Here is a 17959-nt window from a genome sequence, read left to right as displayed (position 1 = left end):
CAGACTTCGTCAAACAGTGAAGGGAGAACATAGCCTTCACTATGAGAAGTGTGGTGAGAGCCTGGGTGGTGTAGTGGTTAAGAGCAGTAGACTCGTAATCTGGGGAACCGGGTTCGCGTCTCCGCTCCTTCACATGCAGCTGCTGGGTGACCTTGGGCTAGTCACACTTCTCTGAAGTCTCTCAGCCCCACTCACCTCACAGAGTGTTTGTTGTGGGGGAGGAAGGGAAAGGAGAATGTTAGCCGCTTTGAGACTCCTTCGGGTAGTGATAAAGCAGGATATCAAACCCAAACTCTTCTGCACGCCACTACACCATGATACCCAGGAGAGGCTGTTTTTGGCTGTAGTACCCAAGATTTGGAATAGCCTCCCAAGAGAAGCACACCTTTCCTGCCTGCTTTTAGATTGGTGGAAGGAACATATTCATTTATTTATTCATTTATTTGTCTCTGGTTTTGTCTTCTTTCAAAAATCTTACGTTGCTCACTGGTGCTTTAGATTTCTTTGTATTTTGTGGTGACTTGCTGGGCTTATTCTGAATTTTATCTTATTTATATTATTTTTTTTTGTATTGCATTGCTAATGGTCATCAGCTACTTTGGTGATAAAAAAGTGGCACTTTTGCAAACTGGAGAAACTGCCATGAGTATCACAACCACAAGCAAGCACACACCACAACACTACCCAGCCACCCTTTGGCAACCCCAGCATTAGGAAAATGTTTCCCTCTCATAAGAACACTCCAAACGAATAACCTAGGCTTTCAGTCCACTGATTTGAGAGATACAAACAAAAACACCTGTAAGTGGCAGCCTATTTCATTCTTTCACAGCTAAGAAGAGAAACACTGTGCAGATGAGTTTATTTTTAAGCTCTGGAAGAGCGAGGTGGGCGGGAGGAAGAGTTGGGCATATGTTCTTTTGTTGTTAAATCTTGTGCTTTTCACACCTATTAAGCATCTGCTTGACAAGAAGTGTTCGCACTTGACAAGCATCTTCAAGGAATGTGAGCATTTGCTACAAAATTTCTGTTCCTTGAAAAGTACAATCCAAGCATCAATATTGTCTTGTTCCTATTTGCTACTATGCCCTGATAACTGTCATTATGGAAATAGGATAGTCATTCAATAGCAAGTGGAACACAGCTAAAAAACAGCTTCACTATACTATGAGTCAGAAGAAACACTACCACCAACTGGAAGTCTTAAGTGCAGTAGCTTAATACTATTGGCTCTGTAGGGATAACTCCTTAGACTCACCCTGACCCCTTATTTACTTACAGAGTAAGAAGTGAATCAAAGTTCAAAAGTGCACTAAAAAGAATATCAGCAAACCACAGCAACACCAAAGTCTTCCGGTTTGTCTCTTTCTCATCCTGAGATATGAAGTTGTGTAAATATTACCATAAATATTCTCTCTCATATTTAGAGATAGTTGAAAATGTCCATTTTTGTTTCTTTCAGTTTCTCACATTTCCACTCTTCGGTTCGCCACATTTCCATTTTTAAAAAAAGTCCTCGTGAAAAGTCAACAGCAATTCAGTGCCAATTTATCCTGATATATACACATTCTGCTAATGCACACATTTCTTAAAGCAATTTCTCCTAACACACTGTATTTTTGTATGTTCTTCTCCCTAATATATACATCTACAGGCACACTTTACTCTGTTATAGGCATTTCTGCACAGAATACTTGGCTGGAGAACTGCATTGCAAAATTCAGAAAAGTGCGAATGTCAAAGGATAGCTGTGTTTCGTAAAATGTAAATTAGCTAAACTCATTGTTAAATGCAAGCTGAATTGAATTTCTCTCCAATCTCTGATCATTAGTGGATCTGTTCTGTAAAAAAAAGAAAAAGAAAGAAGATGGAGTCAGTTAAACACTTACAAAGTTAATGCTGTCCAGCACAGTCAAGAATTTCAACACATATCAAGTGCAGAAGTTCTTGAAGAACGTTGCTATTCATGGAGGGTATTGCTGAAAACAGATTTGAGCAACTTGCATTAGGAAGGCAGCTCACATTCCAGAAATAAATGAAAAATTCAATGTGTGATGAAATAGCCCATCTGCATCCATTCCAAGTGCCCAGTACAGGAGCCGTGATAGCCAGCCGTGTGATGGAAACATCCTGGAATACTTTCGGTGGATGCCTACGGGTTATCTCCAGATAAGAACCTTGGGAATAACAACTCTGAAATAACTGATTGCAAGAACGAGCCCATCGCCTCCTGCCTTGTCAATTCCTGTTGCTTCAAGCCACCAGACAGCTGTTAGGAACCCAAGCTCCAAGGATCGACAGACCTTATGGCTTCTTCAGAGATAAAAGCCGCTGCGGAGCTGATTATCCAAACCCAAGACACAGCCCCTGCCTTTCAGCGGCTGATCAACAGTAATGCATAATCATCAGTGTTCGCATTATCTGTTGTCAAACGGGCAGTGTTCTTCTGTCGTGGTTATCTAACTGCTTTCAGGTAATACTTACAGATGGAACTTGAGGGTTGCTGGTGATTTTAGGAATGAGATAGAAAGCACCATCCGACTTTTTTTGTTGTGCGTTGCAATCCTGCTTAGCACACCTGCCTCAGATTGTAGACTTTGCTGTTATCCTTATGTTTCAGCATTTTAAGTTTGCATCTCTTCCTGTGTGTCATGATCTAAATGTGTGTGTGTGTGCATAAACCCGTCACCTCGCGTACGTGACAAAGCATATTTTGCCTGCAAAAGCTCCTGCCATGAAACCAATTCAAGATGCCCTTAAAACCAATTTGCCATCTGCTAGCCCAATTTACCTCACAGAGCTATTGTGAAGCTATGCACACCGCCTTGCACACCTTAGAAGAGAAGCAAGATTTTAAAATGTAATAATAATCTGAGCCTGAGGTGGGGTTAATCAATGCTTGCTTGCTTGCTCCTTCCTTCCTTCCTTCCTTCCTTCCTTCCTTCCTTCCTTCCTTCCTTCCTTCCCAGACTTTCTGCAGGGATAAGCTGCATGATTGAGTTTTCCATATGACAACAGGTGTGGCACAGGTGCATGGCACGTGGAGAAAATGGCTTTGCAGTCCAAATAGAAACAGGTCAAATTTTACCCATAGGCCAGACCAATAAAACCATAAATTGATATGGTGTTCAAAACAAAACAAAAATCTAAGTTCCATAAATAGGCGTAGTACAACTTCCTTAAGATGTCAGTGAAACAGAAAGGTCTTTGTCATTGTGTTCAGTCTATGGTGATTACTCTGTGAGGGTTAACTCACATTTGAAGAGTAACTATTGGGTGTCACAATCAATGAGAAACAAACATGCATTCATCAAGCTGCTCTGTTCAGGCATTCATATACAACTAGAATCATGGGAGTGTGGAGTCAGCAACCTCATCAACTCATCCACTCACTGGGGCAGAAGTTCTTCTAAAGAAGGACACCTACTCCATTCATGAAGGCACACTGTTTGATTTTGAACCCTGACCACACAGGGTTCCAGTGTCACACAGAGGTCTAAATCATGCAGGAAGGCTGTTATGAAAATGGTATATAGATGGTATATTACACCGGTTAAATTAGCAAAAATGTTTAAAACTTGTAATAAGTGTTGGAAATGTAAAGAGAAAGAAGGAACTTTTTTCATATGTGGTGGGAATGTAAGAAAGTGAAGGGGTTCTGGGAGATGATATATAATGAGCTAAAGAAGATGTTGAAATATAGTTTTGTGAAGAAACCAGAAGCCTTTCTTTTAGGAATAACAAGAAATGAAATAAACAGAAAGGATTGTAAACTTTTTCAGTATGCGATAACAGCAGCGAGAATATTGATGGCCCAAAAATGGAAGCAGGAAGAACTACCGACTCTGGAAGAAAGGAGAATGAAGTTAACGGACTATGCAGAACTGGACAAACTAACTGGGAAAATTAAATATCAACGAGATCACAAGTTCATAGAGGACTGGGGAAAATTTTCGGAGTATTTGAATAGTGTATGTGATGAGCAAACAACGCTAGTGGGTTTTAAAGAAGCTTTGTGAAAGAATAAGGAATATTGCAAGAATGTAAATATGTTTATAAAGGTATTTTAAAAGGCAATACTAAATTTGGGGAATGCGTAGATAAAAACTTAAATACGGATGATTGTCAGAGAAGCTGAGGGAAGTCCAAAAGATGAAATATGTTATTTGGGAAATTGTTTGATTGGCGATATTTGTGTAAAATTTAATAAAAATTTATTAAAAAAAAATCATGCAGGAAGGCTGCACATATACAGCAGGTTCCCAGCTTCACATCCTCCTCCTCTTCCAACGCATGAAAGGTGTTGAGGCCAGATGATGAAGACGCAACACAATCAGGGATTCTTCAAGCAATTATAATTGTGTGAACTCCCAAATCCAGCCCGTGAGTCTCTAAGAAGTTGCAGTACTTCTCTTTTGCTACCACAGATCAAAATGAGCTCTTATCTGGAATTTCCTGATCTTATGCCATCCTCTCCTCTTCTACATTTCTCCAAGAAGCTATTTTCTAGTTTAACCCTGCTAATTTTAATTTCCTGACCTCCCCTGATACTAGAAAAAAGCTTCACAAATCTATTTAACAGCACAAAAGCATCAGACCTGGCAGCACAATCCGTCTCTTTTTGTCGTCAGCCAGACAGCCCAAAAGAAAGCTGTAAGCAGTTGTGTTAACAAGAAGAACACAATCGCCCCCTTTTTTCCCAGGAAAAAAAGGCAATCAAGCACTGTTGTCATTTGAAAGTATACAGCTCTGTTCCTGATGTTAGATGCTGAAAGGGCTTTTAAGACTCTTTAAGCCATTGATTCACCTGCAAAAAAAAAAAAAAAAGAAATTAACCCCATGCCATGCCACAGATCTGAAAAATATGCACATAAATGCAAGCAACTGGATCAGAGCGCTGCTGAAGAACAGTTTACATCAAATCTTTAACCTAGTCCTCAGATTTTAAGGCTTATATGCAACTAAGTCCTAAACCTCTGGAAATCAATGACCCTGAGTTAGTCATGCCCATTAATTTAAATAGGTCTATTCTGAGTAGAATGGGACACAGGTGGCACTGTGGTCTAAACCACAGAACCTAGGGCTTGCCGATCAGAAGTTCGGCAATTCGAATCCCCGCGATGGGGTGAGCTCCCGTTGTTCGGCCCCAACTAGCATTTGTTCATAGCAAAGTCACTGTTATAGCAACACATAAAAAGGGGGCGGGTGGGCTGGGAAATCTGGCAAGGAGACGAAAGGAGGAAGCCCTCCCCCCAGCCATGCCATGGTTTAAACAGCCCACGACCATGGCCCCAGCTGTGACAATTCGACAGCCAGGCACGTGGCAGGGCCGGGAGTCAGTGCAATGAGGGCGGCATTCCTCCACTTCCCAGCCAGATCACTAAGAGGTCCCGGATGCCCAGCCACAACACCACCCACCGGGTAAGCAGATTTGTGGGACAGTAGTAGTTGACAGACAATGCTGCAAGAACAAGCAGAAATTAAAGGAAGCACAAGGGGCTCACCAGCCACATTAAACCAAAATATGGATGTAAGAAATCTGTGTGCAACATGTATTTCCAAACCTCTGTTTCTTCTGAGATCTGCAAAGAATCCACCATTTGAGTTGCATCTCCAGGAATGGGAAACCTGTGGATCTCCAGATTTTGGGCTCCACTTGCATCAGCCCCATTGGGTCACCTGGAAGGTCAATGACTCCACATCACTGTTCTAAGAATTTATTTTTATTCCCCATCCCCAAGCTTTGGGTTCATTGATTGAACATCCCTGATGCTTGCAGGCCTTTGAGGAACCTTGACAAACTCTCCTAGGGTTGACTTCTCCTAAGGCACAGCATCACTTGGTTTCTTGCATGGTGGGTGACTGATGGATGTGAAGAAGTCCACCAGAGAGGCAGTATACTGAAGTGATCCCATTGTGAAATATGCCATGTCAGATTGCAGGAACACAAAGTTGTCCTTTTGAATGCTCTTCATCTTAAAACTAAAGCTCCCTTCATAGAGTAAACTGCATGGGGTAAACATTGGAGCAAGGGAAACTATGCTAAAACCTTCTCCCTGCTTGAGTTTTTACATGGCGGTAGAATTCAAAGAGATGAATCGCCCACCCACCTGCAGCCTCCAAATAGATCTGTTAAATTAAAAGCCATACCTACTAAACGTTTACTGTTAAATTTGTTCTATTCAGGTGTAATTCTTTGCCTGATTAAATCTTTAAATTGCAATTTCTCCGATTCAGTGATTATGCTCCTTCCCCCTCAAAAGCACAAGGCAGCACTTTGAAACAACTATAACTGCAGCGCACAAAGCAGAGTTCGCATCCCACTTCAGTCAGGACTCATGGGCTGTTTCTGACCTACGAAATGCAAAAATTGATCTCATCTCATCTCTCTCTCTCTCACACACACACACACACACCAGTGTTGTAAGAGTGAACAAGGCATGTAAACAACTTTGTAATTAAAAGTAATTTATGCCTGATTGGAAAATACTGTTTAGTCTTTATACAACACTTATTTATACAGTTATACAAACACATTATAATGCTTGTCAGGCATCTTACCACAATTATATATCTATTATTGTGCTTCTTAGATCTCAGATTTGAGCAAACATATTTGAAAGAATCCTTTACAAAGGAAGCCCTCTTGCACTTGAATGTGACAAAAACTATTTATCGGGATTATAATCTCCTTTTTAAAAAAAAAAATATGAAATAAACGAGTCACTCAAGGTGCAGCTGGAGAAACTCTGAATAAGGAAAATCCAAATTCCCTACAGTGTCCAAGAGTGAAACCTTTAAAGAGGGAGGGAAAGCTGGTTAGACATTTGCAATAACCAATCATGTAAAAATATCTCATGCAATGACATTTTACCTCGCGCTGTTGAAGACCAAGGTTCAAGTCTCTTTTGTGCTTTATTTATGAGTTCAGGCACCACTGTGGTGTTCCGAGCTTCTTTATGAGGGCAAAAGAAAAGATCAGACTTCCAGTTCTTTATCTTCATTCTCATTGTGTTCATCCAATCACCAGTTGTGGCCATTATTTCTTAGGCTTCTTAAAAAGCAACTCTCTACTGGGCTGACGCATTTTTATTTTTATTTCTTTAAAGGAAGGTCAAATGAAAGACTCAGATATGAGAACTGAATTTCAAGAATCAAGATTAGCTTCTTTTACTCAACAGCTCCCTGCTACTTTCAAGTTAACCTTAACGTGCCAGATTCAACACAGCTTTGAAATATATGGGCCACTAACAGGATTACAGTTGCTTGCATGTCAGGGGGTCTTGCTGGTAATACCGCCATATTTTCCTCCATTTTTGGCCATGTTTCTAAGGCCTCTCCTCTCTGGCATTTGCCCAACTCTTATCAATCCAGCTGCTCTTGTCAGAAAATCCTCATACCACCCCCAGTCCTTCCTATACATCCATATGGAAAGTAAGGTAGCAATATTTCATGTTAAAACAGTATGCTATGCAAGTGAGGTGAGGTCGCCAGATGGAAAATATCAAGAACCTATTGTGTCTTTTATTGTTGCATAGGAGAGAAGAATTTCAGCAGGTGCAGCTTCCTTGACACCTGCTTCAACTCCCTTTTACCCAACTGTTAAAAGTGCAAGAGCACATCCTTCTTTTTCATTCAGCTTCTTTTTTAAAAAAAATTATAATGCAGTTTTCCCTCCAGCAAAACACAATCATCCTAATTTTTATTTTGGCCTGGAATATATTCCCTTAACTCACATCTTCCTTGCTCGCCAGAACATTTAAATTATTATGGTTTCACATGTATCGTTTCACAAATGGATGTTTGTGTGACATTTTTATGCTCTCCCAAAGCTTACATCTGCAGGGCTTAATAGTTAGAGAGAGAGCCTCAGTTGGCTATATAAATCTAAGCTACTTTGAGCATAAGCACAGGAAGGTGCAGAAACACCACACTCTCTTTGATACTAATTTTAGATTTGTTTGCCTTCCTTCCTTCCCGACTCTCCTGCCTAGGAGGCCATCCTTTACTGTCAGTTGTATTTTGACTACGACTTGCACGCCATCACCTTTTCATGTTTTGTCATCAGGGAACAATCAGCAAACCCACATAGGAGAATCAAAGGCATCTCTACAGGAAGGCCTAACTCATACAGTGACCCGTTTCCTGCTTCTTGCTACCAATTGGCTAAAGAAACCAAAGGCTTTGCGGCAGAGCGTAAGTGGGTCACACAAAGGTCACAGGAAGGGCAGCAGCTAAGATAGTTAGGGAATTATTGTATTAGCTGTTGAACCTTGAAAGCCAGCCTGGAGGGCCACAAGTTCCCTATAAGTGTATGCCTCTCTTCAACCAATATAACAGGTGAGAAAACTGCACCGCTGCAATGGGTTCTATCTATATGATGCATTGTATGTACTTCAAATGACACTATCTCCAAAACTCCAAAACTCTTTGTCCAATTTGTTAAGTTGTGGGTGAACATATCAGATGACACAGCAATTTTCCAAACAGCTCTTGTTTATTCATAGGTCAGAACAGAACTGAACTGAAGGGTTCAGTCAGCCTGCTTATACAGAGCTCCAGTACAACGTAACTGTATCAACTTTCTGTAACTATCCAATCACTGAACGTCACTTTCAATCCCTTATTTGCATATGTGGACCTGAACTATCTACAGTATCCCCCTGCTGGCCCAGGGTGAGAACTTCAGTACACAACACAATTCAATGCCGCTGGTACAAAACATGAAGCAAGCTTAGCCCTAAATGTGCTTGCAGCATGTACTCCAGCTTGCCCCAATGACACATCCTTGTCCATGATTTTCCATTGTGTGCAGGTCACAAGCAATGAAAGATATAGGTGGCTCACCTTCATGTACACAAACATGTCCCCTAAGTTCTATGGCAGCTATTGAAAAACAGCACATTCTGAGGGCCAAGGCAGTCCCTTACTTGACTTATCCTTCTCCCCTATCCACTTCCCTCTCAGAATGAATTGTGACCTCCTATGTCCCTTTAACTGACAGTCCATCATATGAGCCTTATCTGCAGGGCCGGCCCACCCATGAGGCAAGGTGAGGAAAGTTGCCATTTGGAGCTCCACCTCAGGTGCCAAAATGTATTGGGCTGGCCCTGCTTATCATGGGGAAAGGACTAGAACATGGGTAGGCAAACTAAGGCCCGGGGGCCGGATGCGGCCCAATTGCCTTCTAGATACAGCCCGTAGACAGTCTGAGAATCTGTGTTTTTACCTGAGTAGAATGTGTCCTTTTATTTAAAATGCATCTCTGGGTTATTTGTGGGGCATAGGAATTCATTTTGTTTTGTTTTTCAAAATATGGTCCGGCCCCCCAAAAGGTCTGAGGGACAGTGGACCGGCCCCCTGCTGAAAAAGTTTGCTGACCCCTGGACTAGAACATACCTTCTGACATTTCTCTGATGAAAATAGGGACATCACATTCCATAATGATAATTTTACCATTTATACCCCAAACATCTTACTGGGTTGCCCCAGCTACTCTGGGCATCTTCCAACATATATAAAAACAGTAAACATTAAAAAAAACTTCCCTACACAGGATTGCCTTCAAATGGCTCAGGGCTTGGATAACTCCATACCCTCCAACATTTCCCCAATTAAAATAGGGACATCCTAAGGAAAAGTGGGACATTCTGGGATCAAATCAGAAACCAGGATGACTTCTCTAAATCAGGGGTGTCCCTGGAAAATAGGGACACTTGGAGGGTCTGCTAGAACAAAGCAAATTCCAAAGCAATGTGTGGGTTGCACAACGCATACTTGGCCCCCTGCCAGCGCCAGCCTCTTTTCAGCTCCTGTTTCCACATGCCACAGTACCTGCTTGACAGGTACCAGATGCAATGGAGCTGGAATTTCTGCCTGGGCTCTGTTGTAATAAACCAGAGAGAACAGCTGTGCTTTTAAACATCACCCCTTCATTTCTAAGGAACTTGCATTTGAGAAGCTCTTCAGGGGGCATGGTTATTGCCTAAGGATAGTTAATAAGTAGTTAAATACACTGAAACACAAGCTTGGGGGGTAGAAATAAGAGGGTCCATCCCCATCCCCCCTGTTTCTTAAAATTTATCTTAATGTGCAGCCTGTTCTATCCTGAAGTTGTGGACTGGATAACCATAGATGAGCAAAACAAAATATACTGTATACAATAGAAAGCCACACGACTAAAGACTTAACCAGATGCAAAAGTACTCATAACTCTTGTTCAAAGTGGAGAAATAGTCATACTAAATAGGACTAGAATATTAAATCACCGAAAACGTTCTTGTTTGTAACCAAAGGTGGTTCCAATTGCTGAACAAAACATGTTACAAATAAACAGTGATTTGGCAATGTCTTTCAATTGCACCATCAAGCAAGCCATTTTCAATTTACTCCCTTTTACTTGGCTGTTTTTCATCTGCATTTTACTACTTACTTTATGACTTTTCTAATGTGACAATTTAAATATTTCTCCGTGGGATGCTTCCATTCATCATTCTGCAACTTACTGAATTTGCACTGAAAGGGGAAAGGAAAAAAGGCAGTGAACTTTAGAGAAAAGAGTTGCTCGAGTCATTCAGACTGCTTTGCTATATTTCAATAATAGATTAAATTATAAATTTTATCTCATTTGGTTTACTAATCTCATGCTAATAGCCGGTCTGTAGTCAAATATGGTCTTTTATTTATTTTATCTGATTATTTATTTTTTAATTCTCAGCTAAATGTTCTACATCTTTTGGAGTGAATTCTGATTTTAAGACTTGCAAGTGCTTTATATATACAGTGGTACCTTGGGTTAAGTACTCAATACGTTCCGGAGGTCCGTACTTAACCTGAAACTGTTCTTAACCTGAAGCACCACTTTAGCTAATGGGGCCTCCTGCTGCTGCCACGCCACCGGAGCACGATTTCTGTTCTCATCCTGAAGCAAAGTTCTTAACCTGAAGCACTATTTCGGGGTTAGCAGAGTCTGTAACCTGAAGCGTATGTAACCCGAGGTACCACTGAAGATTAATGTAGCATAATGAAATATCATACTCATCTTCAAATCTGTTTAACTATACCTTCATTCATTTCATAGTTTAACTGTGCATCTATCAAACTGAATTCAGTTAATAAATATTAGTAGTCTATTCAGTCACAACCTGCTTATCACCTAACGTGTGTGTGTGTGTGTGTGTGTGTGTGTGTAAAAGAAGTTGTGGAAGGGGAAACCTGTGACTGGGACCATGGCACACACTGCTGTTTCAAAGGCAAATGGGAGCGTGGAGTAATGTTCAGTGGGAAATTGTGCAGAGGAAAGAGTCAGACCCCCTCTCTGAAGAACACTGCAGTCCTGATCCAATTGGGCTCCACCATGGCTGGTATTCATTAAATTACGTGGGAATACGCACCACTGAATTTACTAGGACCTACTTCTGAGTTAGGATTGCAAGAGGTGGACTTTGGTTTTTCAGATTTCAGCAGCACCCTGTGCAAGGCTGGAATTTCGCGCGCACACAAACACACACACTGCCTTCTATTCTGCTCAATTCACGATGTCCTAGTTGCAATGCCCTGTGGCGCCCCCTAGGGTCAGCACCCAGTGCAGTGGAAGCAGTCACACTGCCCTAAATCCACCTATGGGATAACTCACTGGGGAGTTTTGCGTGAACAAGGTCAGAATTGCTCCACACTGACCTTAACTATGTACTACTGAACAAATTTAGGATCTGGCTGTGGTTTATTTTAATTCAGTCTAGTATAACCTTTGTAAGGTACTAAACAACAAACTGGACGACTGAATCACCCTTGTTTACAATTTGGGACAAAATAAAAAAGGCCCTGTCTTTTTAATCTCTGTGAAGGTGGGAAAATATATTTGGAAGCGACTTCTTTTCAGGCTGGCTTAGAAGGTTTATTGCAATGCAATTTACACAGCTGGACAGGTCTACAGGTGGCTCAAAATGTATTAGAGAAAGTGACTTGACTTCTGCGGGGGGCGGGGGAGACAGGAAGTCTCTCTGGGATTGAGGTTGTGCCAGGCATTAACACAGCTGACTGGATAGCAGGTGGCTGCAAGTATAAATTTCATGCTAACATATTCATTAGAGCTCCCTTGCCTCTGTCTTCCTGGAATTGTAAAGTGCTGCTGATATCACCCTAAGCAAGCCTGTGCAAGGACACACTGCTTTTCTCAGAACAGAGGGGAAAGCAAGCCCAGATGAATATGAAAAGAATGAACACTTCCACGGTCCTCGTCCCTTTTTCGTCACCTCTGCAGAACATCGCTTTAGGGTGAGACTTTCAAATGCTGCTTAATAAGGGAGTTAGGTATGCAGACCTGATTCCATTCGGAGCTGAAATGGTTTGGAATATCTCAGCCTCAGTTAATTTATTTATAAGAACCCAGAAGGTGTGACTGTGTTCTGCTAACTAGCCAATCTCTTCAAATACCAATTTATAAACCCAAACACCCAAAAGGCTTAAGAGACATACTTTCTGTAAGGGTTTATTAAAAAGAAAGGGGGGAAAGATGAATATATCAGCGATGCTTGCTTTTAATTTGTTTTTGTTTTTTCATTAATAAATAAACATATTCCATAAATGTGCTGAATAAAACAAAAGCAGAAAACACACTTCAAGAACAGTGGCAGGAAAAAATTGAACTGATGCCCGAAGCATAAGGTTTCTCTGCCCCACCCTGTAAGCTACACAAGACAGCATCATAAATCTTCCTTTTGACCTAGTTTAGCATATGCTACCTTCCTTGCTAAAATATTCACACACAATTAAATATCCATGGGAAGGCAGGAAAGAGACAAGAATGTGGGGTGCCAGGGCTAGAGGAATCCATAAGGAAGACTGTAGCTCAGTGGTAGTGCATCTGTCTTGCATGCAGAAGGTCCCAGGTTCAATCCCCAGGGTCTCCCGATAGGGCTGAGAATATCTGCTGTCTGAAATGGCCCTGAAACACTGGAAATTTGCTGCCAGTCAATGTTGGCAACATTGGGCTAGATAGACCAATGATCTGACTCGGTAGAAAACATTTTCCTATGAGCAATCCACCACACTGAACAAGCTACCACCTCTGTCACCCAGAATTTAAGATGGAGGCAGCCTCTTAAATGGAATAATTTGATGCAAGAGAGGTAGGACAGAGTCACAACCTCAATTTTCATGTTTTGCGTTAACATATAACGTTGTCTTAACTGGGTCAACTAGCCTAGGACTGTCTGCATTGGTCTATAGCTTCCAGTGTCTCAGCCAGAGGACTCCCCTCACCCCAATTCTACTCAGATCCTTTAACTAGATATCCAGGGATGGCTTATTCATGCTTTGGTGACATCCAGACCAGTGCACAAGCTCTCTGTGTTGGGCAACCATTGAAAACGGTTGAGAAGCTTTATCTAGTGCCGAAGGCAGTAACCCATGTGTTGATTAGTCCAAATGGATTTTCCACTATGGAATTGGCTCTCAAAGAAGGAGGCAGTGATGGCAACGAGGTTGGATGAACAGACATATTCATATCAATGTATACCAGCCATGATTGGTCCTGATTGTCAATTTCCCACAGGCATCTGGTTGGTCACTGTGAGAAGGGGATGCTGGACTAGAAGAGCCATTGGCCTGATCCAGCAAACTCTTCTTATGTTCTCATATCTTGCTTCTCTTGAAGCAGCTGCACTTCTGGACCATAAGAAGAGCCCTACTGGACAGGACTGAATGCCCACCTGGTCTTTCCATAGCAACCAACCAGGTGCCTACAAGAAGTCCACAAGCAGGAAACGAGTACAAAGCACTCTCTCCCTCTTTATGCTTCCCAGCAACTGGTCCAAAATTGAGGTTTTGATCTTTAAACCCGCTCAATATCTTGGGTTTTGGTTTTTTCATTCTACATTTCATCTCATATAAGATCCCGGCCCTAAATCCCATGAGGTGGCCCTGCCCAAGGTTTCATTTTAAGTAGAGACCAGGGCAGTCTCTATAAGGAGCAAGGCCTTCTCTGTGGTGGCCTTTAATACTCTGGCACTTCCTTTCAAGAGAGGTTCATTCCGCCTCCCTCTTGCTGTTTTATTTCAGAGTGGAGGAGCATTCTTTTTTGTTCTGATTGCTTCTTGTTCTTCAGTGGCATAGCGTGGGGGGGTGCAGGGGGCGGGCTGCACCGGGCGCAACATCTGGGGGTTAGGGTTAGGGGGCGCAAATCCACAGGTTAGGGGGCTCAAATCCACGGGTTAGGGGGCGCAAATTACTTGCCTTGCCCCGGGTGCTGACAACCCACGCTACGCCACTGTTGCTCTTGTTCCATTGACTGAGCTGTCTTTACTGCTGTTTTACTATCATTGCTGTTTTACTGAAATTGTCTTGATTGGCAAAACAAATTGATTTGTGCTCTTTTATTGGATGTTGTTTTTATTCTTCAAACTGCTGTGACATTTTATGAACAGCGGTATAAAAATCTTTTTAATTAATACACCCTGGAGCTTGTGCTTGCTTAACATGTGCTCTGTCACTGAGCAATTTATTTAAAGTTCCCAAAGAAACATGAGATGTGGCTGCCACGCCTCCTGCCCTGGCCCCTGTCATCTGTCCCTCCTCTTCCCTCACCTGTTACAGCAAGCAAGATGCCAGGTATGCCTTATAGAAGCTGATGGAAGAGGGCAGATGAAAGGGCTAGGAAGGCCAAAATAGGCAGAGATAACGAGTGGCAAGAATCACATTACATTTTGAGGAAGGGCCATAGCTCAGTGATAGAGCACTTGTTTTGCAAAGACAGCTTCCTGTGTTCCTATATATCCAGTCAGGGGCTGAGGGTCATTCTTACAAATGATTCCCAAAATGGAACTAGTAATATATGGGGGGAAATGGACAATAATACAGAGGAGCCAAGTGTGAACACTCAGAAAACCCACTTCGACATCTGGCCTCTTCAGTTTCTCACACAGCAGCTCTCTACACCAAAACTATTTCCTTTTCTTTCTTTCTTTTTCATTAAAAGTAGGGCTGAGAACTATGGCAGGGAGCATTAAGGCAAATCCAAGTTCACATGCTGACATCTTCCACTCGTGCATTGCAGCAAAACTAAACACCTGCATGCCTTTTCATGCCATATACTCATATTTAATGGAATTATGAAGATTTTGTTGTTGTTTAAACAGAGGAATAATCTTAATCAAATAAATACATAATTGATATCACACGTTTGGAATGAGTGAGAACTGGACAGTGGAAAACTGACTTCTGTAACCGCTCAAATCCCCATGAAATATTTTTTTATATGTCACATATGCAAGAAGCAACCTGATCTTGAATGTCATCTGTTCTGAATTATACATGCAATTATGGTAAAATCTATACCAGATCGCATGTTATTCCTTAGGATTATGGTTCAATCGTTATTAAAAACTTTTAAGCACTTTCAGTTGGCAGATTTATGAAGTCCTTCATTCGGAGGCCACATTCTACAAGTCTGAGGTTCCCATCACTTAGTTAGTCTTCTGGTATGGAGAAACACAGGGAGGTTATAATTGGACATCTCACTGAAATCTCTTAGTAGAGTAACATTTGACTGTATTTTGGAGAACCCTGGTGTTTCTCAAAAACTTATTGGGAGTACGTCAAAGAAAGCATCAGTAATGACAACAACCCAAGGAAGTATTGAATATTATTGTTGCTGTTTTAAAAACATGACCTGCCCTTCACCAGCAGGCCCCAGGGTGGGTTACAACAATTTAAAATACAGAGTTGAAAACAGAGTGCAGTCGTTGGGAATATGGTAGGCCCTGAAACCATACATCTCACATGTCAAAGGCCAGAAAATATACTTTTAGGTCACCGACTAGTAAGTCAGGACCTACTATTGGGTTGTGGCCTGATCCAAGGTAGGTTGCAACAGGAGTACTACCACCACACAAATATATGGCAAAAGATTAAGAAACAGTTCCTAAATGTATGTTTGGGTTAAAAGTGGGTCCTGGGTCCAAAAACATTGAAGATACCTATTCTAGGACACAACTCTGTCAATCACAAACTAGATATGACTGGGCAGCTCTGTTTTGTTTTCTTCTTCTTCATCATCATCATCATCATCATCATTATCACTTTTTACACAATGAAAAAGCCTCAAAATGACAAGAAAATACAACAGCTGAGAAGTTAAAAATAATAATTGTTATGTATTGAAGTTCTCACCCTGGCCACCAGGGGGTATTGTGTATATAGTTTTCACTCAGGTCCACGTACATTAATTTAGGCGGGAAACCCTGGGCTGTTGTTGTTACAATGTTGACAGCCGGCTGCCTATAAAAGCAGGCCGGCTGAGCTGTTTGCTGTTCAGTTCAGTTCCAGCTTACTTATAAAGAAATACAGTGGTATCTTGGGTTAAGAACTAAATTCGTTCCGGAGGTCCGTTCTTAACCTGAAACTGTTCTTAACCTGAAGCACCACTTTAGCTGATGGGGCCTCCCGCTGTGCCGCCGGAGCACGATTTCTGTTCTCATCCTGAGGTAAAGTTCTTCCCGAGGTAATATTTCTGGGTTAGCAGAGTCTGTAACCTGAAGCATATGTAACCTGAAGTGTATGTAACCCGAGGTATCACTGTACTTGGAGAAATCTCTGTGTCGTCTGCTATGTCCACCCACTACCTAATAATAATAATAATAATAATAATAATAATAATAATAATAATAATAATAATACAAAATCCCAAAAATGTTCAATAATCCAAGTCCCTACCCCAGATAATGGTGGGCACCATTTTACAGAGGCCAGCTAAGTTACCAAAGGCCGTAGTGAATAAAAATGTATTAGGCCTGGTACCTGTTTGCACCTGTATCTCTGTGTAAAGTGTGAGGAATGATATTTAATTTTATCAGAATTTAAAGAATGGGATGTGCATTCCTGTAAGTACAGGGTGTTCGTATTTGTCAAGGGAAAGGTTTAAGGCCTCCATTTCCTCCTGATCAAGATCCATCAGTCGCCATCTTCAGTGCCTCTTGCCAGAAACTGAAGACAATTCTTTCAGTGGCCTTTAAATTGATTTCTCTCCCACCCCACCCCCCTGACTACTGCTCCTTTAAATGTCATTGCATTTGACGTTTTGTATTAGTGCTTTTTGGTTCTTTTGACTATTTGTACTTTAATGTATTTAAATACATGAAGATGAAGAAATACACTAAAAATGAACAATAACTGGTTTTATTTCTTGGCTTCTGAGGTACTGCTGTCAGTCTGGCATCCATCTTGGAACCATTCCCCAGAAAAGAAACAAGCCTTGAGGGTGTGCAGTTCCAACTTTTCCCCTCAAAGAAACACTTTTGCCCTTTGGTCACTAGGTGGCAACCACATAAGCATATCTTACATACTGTATTTTATGATATTTGTATTGGTTCTGCTACCTAGATTTCCTGTAGGCCTCTAGAGACAAAAACAGAAGAAACACTTTGCTACTGCTACTGCTACTGCTACTCCCATTTCTGAAAGCATGAAATAAGTCCGAGTTCAATATATCAGGACAAGCATTAACATAGCCTTTGAATGAATTAGCAGTTATGACAACGTTTTCTGCTGAAGCAACTTCAGTCAGTCAGGCTCCTCGTGTAATGTGAGTAGGAACTAAAGGTTTTTAGAAATGGTTGCATTGGGGGGAATCAGTTGTGGGCCGGGAAAGAAAAAGAAGGGGTATCTGACTAGTTTGGGGGCTTATTCACACTTTTCTTTGCTCTTTCCAGGCATGGTTCGTGATTTAAAGTTCCCTGTCCAAGCGCCGGGTTTTGGGAGTTTTATTGCTCCAGAGCTTTCCCTGTGAAAACCCACTCTTTAAATCTCAGTCAGACCAAATGTCAATCTGCAGAAAACCCAAATTGACGTTTGCTCTGATTCAGCTTTAAAGAGTTGGTTTTTGTGGGGAAAGAAAAAAAGGGCCACTCTGATACAGCGCATTAAAGCACAGGTCTTTAGCTGGAAAGAGTGGAGCCAAAGG

At 41.5% G+C, this 17959-nt stretch overlaps 1 long non-coding RNA gene across 3 annotated transcripts; it reads right to left on the bottom strand.

Moving 5' to 3' along the window:
- Positions 1-1389: 1389 nt before the first annotated feature.
- LOC308569770 lies at positions 1390-17954 on the bottom strand. 3 transcript variants are annotated; one of them, XR_014000833.1, is made up of 5 exons: positions 16808-17954; positions 10433-10515; positions 6875-7101; positions 4599-4807; positions 1390-1841 (listed from the first exon to the last, which is right to left on the bottom strand). It is a non-coding gene; the product is annotated as an uncharacterized lncRNA (long non-coding RNA). The 3 variants fall into 3 exon arrangements; XR_014000834.1 differs by lacking the exon at positions 4599-4807; XR_014000835.1 differs by lacking the exon at positions 1390-1841 and having other exon boundaries at positions 4280-4807.
- Between the last annotated feature and the right edge of the window lie 5 nt (positions 17955-17959).

The sequence above is a fragment of the Podarcis bocagei genome (assembly GCF_964188305.1).
Source record: "Podarcis bocagei genome assembly, chromosome: 12".
In the NCBI taxonomy this organism is placed as follows: Eukaryota; Metazoa; Chordata; class Lepidosauria; order Squamata; family Lacertidae; genus Podarcis; species Podarcis bocagei.
This window is presented reverse-complemented; position numbering and strand designations above follow the sequence as displayed.